Source organism: Magnolia sinica, chromosome 2 (genome assembly GCF_029962835.1).
Source record: "Magnolia sinica isolate HGM2019 chromosome 2, MsV1, whole genome shotgun sequence".
NCBI lineage: Eukaryota > Viridiplantae > Streptophyta > Magnoliopsida > Magnoliales > Magnoliaceae > Magnolia > Magnolia sinica.
In genome coordinates, this window is record NC_080574.1 from 7,918,133 (window position 1) to 7,923,676 (window position 5,544).

Below are 5,544 nucleotides of genomic sequence, written 5' to 3' on the forward strand. Positions count from 1 at the left end.
AGACACAGGGGCATCTTTTCACAGGACTCCTCATCGGAGTTGGTTCGCCAGCTATAAGGAGTGCGATGGTGGACAGGTGTTTATGGGTAATGGCTTTGCCTGTAATGTTGTGGCTGCTGGTACGGTGCGCATCAGGATGTTTGATGGGGTGGAGCACACCCTGACTGATGTCAGGCACGTTCCTGATTTGAAGCAGAATCTGATTTCTCTTGGTATACTTGAGGCAAAAGGATACAAGTACACAGGAATTGATAGTGCTCTTAAGGTATCTAAGGGGGTACAGGTAATCGGGAGCATTTCAAAAGGTGGAGCTGCAGTGGATGTAGCGGATTCCACCTCTGCAAGTATGTGGCATATTGGGCATGACCACATGAGCGGGTAGGGTAGGAAGGCTGAGATGTGCTGACAGGGATACAGAGCAAGTGGAGCAGCCACCTGTGAGAAGAATCACACGGCATGATCACAGGATATTGGCGTGATACATGGACGACTCCAATATCGCAGGGGATTCATCCTCTAGTCTGATGGCTCTAAGTGAGCCTGGTGCTGAGAAGTAGAAGGTGATTATGGGCGATGTGATAGATTCGTTATACCAGACCGACATATGGGAGCTAGTGGAGCTTCCAGTGGGCCAAAGAGCGATTGGATGCAGGTGGATCTTCAGGAGGATACAACATAGATACAGAGCGAGGTTGGTAGCGAAGGATTATGGTCGGAGAGAAGGGATCGGCTTCTCAGAGATATTCGCGTCGACGGTATAGCAGGTGTCTATTAGATTCGTGATTGGCGTTGGTTGGCCAATGTGATCTTGAGCTGGAAGGATGGATGTGAAGTCTGCACTTCTATAAGGGAAAGTGAAGAGCAGATCTACATGAAGCAACCAGAGCAGTTCGAAGTTAAAGGGGCTTAGAAAAGACTTTGCAGGAGGTCGTGGTTCGACCTGTCGCCTAGGCGGTGGTTTGATTCCTTAATGGTGAGTCAGGAATTGATGACATGTAGATCGCCAATTATGACATGTCTGAAATTAATGTACTGAAGACTTGGTTAAGTGAGACATTCAGGATGAAGGATCGGAGGGCTGCAAAGATGGTTCTCAGCATTGAGACTGAAGGAGTAGTAGGCTTTGGTAATCACAAGAGGAATACCTTATGTGTAGGTATTGATCAAGGATGTGATGGGTCAGGCAAAGCCGGAGAGCGTTCCCTACGCGTCTCTCCTCAAGTTTTCCTCAGGACATGTCCCAAAACAGATGAGGAAAAGCAAGATATCTCATGAGCCTTATTCGAATGCTGTTGGCAGTGTCTGCCATAGTTTGGATTAGACCGATTATTTCACAGGCTGTCAGTATTGTGAGCAAGTACCCCGGCAAGCAATATTGGGTAGCGGTGAGATGGTAAGAAGACTACATCTTTCCTTTTGAGAAGATAGGAGCAAAGATGGTTGGGCATGTGGATTCTGATTCAATGGACATGCTCTCCTAGATCGTTCCTATAGAGAAGTTCAAGGTCTATAAAACTTCTCTGGGCTTGGCGATGGTATAAAAGGAAGACGGAGTGTGCAAGAAAAACTATGATGTGATGCAGAAATAAGAGAAGAGATCAAGAAGCTACACGGTTGAAGATTAAAGACATGGTGGAGATTGTTGTGATATGTCTTAAATCTGAGTCCTATCGCAACTTAGATGCGAAAGGGTCCCTTCGCAACTGGGATGCTAAAGGGAAGTTACCTAAACTATAAATAGGTGTTCCTAGGGCTTTTGTAGGTGATGGGAAATAATTTTAAGGCTTTTTAAAGGGGTTCTAGGGAAACCAAAGGGTGTAGCAAGGGTGAGATTCGAGGTTGTTCGAATCGGGTAAGTCCTTTCTCTTTGTAATTTCTATTTTCATAGTGGAGATCTGTTGCTTTGTGCCGTGGTTTTTTCCCATAAGGATTTTTCACATTAAATCTGTGTTCTCTTGTGTGTGCTTGGTGTCATTGTATTGCTACCCTAGATCTAGATCTGTGTGATTCCGCAGCACAAATCCCAACATGGACTACCCCATCATTCTTCACTCTACTGGGGCCACATGGTTTGATGGTTGGATGGATTGAAACATTCAATATTTTATACATGCTAGGTTACAAGCTCATTAGAATATTTATAGTGAATGAATGACTTAATTCTAAATTAGAATATTTTCTCTCCTAAGAAGGATAAACAATAAGATAAGGATAGAACAAAAAATGAATGAATTGGAGGGAACTCGGAAGTAGTCTCAATAGGTAATATGACGAGGAAAAATAAATTTAGATGGTTTAGTAATGTATAACGAAGACTATGAACCGTGCTGATTAAATTAAGTGAGTTGGTACAAGTTGAAGGTTCTAATTAGAAAGTGATAGAATTAATGTTCGAAAGATGTGGATCGAGATAGTAAGAAAAGACTTGATGACTTATAGTCTAATTGAAGGTAATAACCATTGATAATATAGAGTGGAATGACAAAATTCATTTCCTATAATCGACCTTAGTTAATTCGGATAAAGCTTAGATAATGATGATGATCATTTAATTATATTTATTTAAATATTAAGCTTCTCCTATCATTTTAGTTGGGTCATTTGTTGAAAACTATGGACCTTTTGTTTTTATATAATTTTTAAGGCAACCATCAATAACTATATATCTCATTAGATTAATAATTTAGATTTTAAGAAATGATAACAAATTCAATGACTATAGTCTTCATATTGTCTAAGAACTTTTGATGATTTGGTATTTGAAGAGAATGTTGTGACATTTTCGTTAGCTATTAGGGCATTAGGCGCATCTTGTAATCAAGCTTAACGCCATAGATTTAATCATGAGAGCTAATAATGACAGATAGTCAATTAGTTCGTGAGGTGTCAGGAAATCAATGTTCATGAATTGGAATGAGTTTAACATTCTTTAATTAAATTAGGGGATTTCTATTATTATTGAGGAGTTGTTGAGCATTTATTTCTTCTTTATGAGGCGTGCAATGCATACATGATGTGCATCAAAGAAAGTCACACCAAGTGGTTTTCATTAATGTCCGGGAGTAGTTACATTTTAGATTGTGATCTAGCACAAGCTCTTAATTGCATTCATGAGAAAAGTCATTGATTAATTAGAAGATAAAATCAGAGTGATTGTTTTACTGCGTGGTATAAAATGTTTATTAGTTCTAGTTTTTTTTTTTTCCTTTTCTTTTTGTCTTCAGAGTATTTGGAACTTTGATATGAATATGAGACTCATGATTGTTGTGACATACATGAGTGGTCATCTCAATAATGCCGTGGGGGCTCACATGTCAAGGATGTACAGGAGGTGGTTCTCTAGTTCTCATCATCGGGTGATGAGACCCTTTGCATTGAGCATTTACTATGGGAAGGTTTGACCCTTGTTTGGAGACTTGGATGTAAAAGAGGTCACTTTTGAGCTATATACATGCATAGCCCTTTAGTGGGCTAAAGGTGAGCTCCATAACTTGGTGTAAATGTTGTGATAAGTTTGAGTTTAGGCATAGAGCTCCATCCTATGTCACTTAGCACATGACATTAAAGCTTGTATTGGGAAGAATGTAGCAGTTGTGCAGGACTCTCTACTATGTCGGAGTTCTTAGCGCATGACGCGAGGTTGTCTTAGTGATGAAAAAAATGTTCGGGTAAGTAACGTTCACATTAAGAGTAACCTGAAGTTTCTCATCTTCTTCAAAAAGTTTATAGTATAATAACTCCAAATTTTGTATGTAGGTAGGACACACAAATATCCTCCACATAAATAATTAAGTCGGTTTAAAACTATAATTCCATCTTTAAGAAATAAAACTAGTCAACTAGCCAAGTGATAAAAACTTTCCTGCTTGTAGAATAGGTTAAAGGATGGATACCATTTATTATATTAAAGTTACTTTTATATTTTATTTGTTTTTTGTTACTTACTATTTACAATCGAGACTTCTATAATGGACAATTCGATGTATGATGGAGAACCATACACATGAAAACCCAAACCTCTATGTAGATGGGTTTTTTTTTTTGGCTTTTAGTATGAGAAACTGCGTTGAGCCCATGCTGATGTGTGGGGTATAATTCACATGGTCCATCTAATTGTTAAGGTCAAAATATGCTGAAACTTCAAAGATTAAGTCGATCTAACCATCAAGTGGATCGTACTAATTTTGAGGGCAATTGTTAAAGAAAAACGATATTAAAAATTATTTGGGCCATTAAGAGTTGGCCATCTTCTTTAACTATCTTTTGGTAGGCCATTAATTAGTTTGATCTAACCTGTGTACCTCAAGTGCATCCTAGATCTAGATTAAGAAAAATATGAAAACCTTGATTCAATTTGCCAAATCGAAGTGAGTTTCGGAGTCTGTTAGTTTGATCCATAAGATCATCGGTCAAACCGACAGAGTAATTTTTTCCAAAAATTTGACGGAGTAAAGACTTTGTTGCTCAAATCGATAGACAATCGGTTCGATCGACATAGGGTAAAATGGTAGAATTGATACTTGTAACTCTTTGTCGGTACGATTGACAGAGCGTAAATCGAACTATTTACATTCCAAATTTTAAGAATTTGATTAATCAAATCATATAATATGTGGCTCATAATTAATTTATAATTGAGGGATTAGTTAAATATCAATGGAATGGTAAAGATCACTCCGATTAATTAAGTGAGTTCCACGTGAGATGGTGATGATTACAAACCCTATGTTAAGAGTTGGATTTGAAAGGATCCAACTTGATCATGTTGTGATCTCGATTAATCAGAGGTGGGCCCTACCATATGAATTAATATTAATTTATCAGAAGAATGATTGTTATTGCATATTGTATTTTAGGAATTCCTAAATTCTTCTAGTTTAAGTATTCTAAAAATCAACCACACTAAATCCACAGGTGAGGGATTCCAACTTGTTTCCTTCCCATTTGAATCAAGAAAATGTTTATTTGATATATGATTAATCTGGTTTAATATTACTTTTTTTAAATAATTATTTTGATTATCTTAAATTAGAACTATCTATTCTTTTTAACAGTTGTTCACATGTATAGATGTTTGAAAAACTGTGGTATTTGTAAGATGAATGTCATAAATCTATATTTAGATAACTCCGTTATAATTATAAATCTACAAATGAATGGTGGAACCTAAACATCAACCATGCATGGTATGTGCATAGTCATTCTTAAGAGATCTTCTTGGATGAATTGTTGATCATATTAGCTACACTTTCAGATGCGGGTTTTACCCATGCATACCTATTTGGTGGATGCGGGTTAACGAATTTTCAACTTATGTAGGTAGATACTGTCACACCCCGAAATTTGAGTACAGAGTGTGCACCCTCATACTCGAGTTTCGAGTCGTAACTCGTACATAAAGTGTATTACCTTAATTCCATTATACGATTATTAAGAGGCAAAGGTAATTATTTATTTATTTATATTCCAACTAGATCCATTCACAATCATTCACATAAATGATTTAATCACCAACATTCGTCCATTCTCATTATACGTAAATAT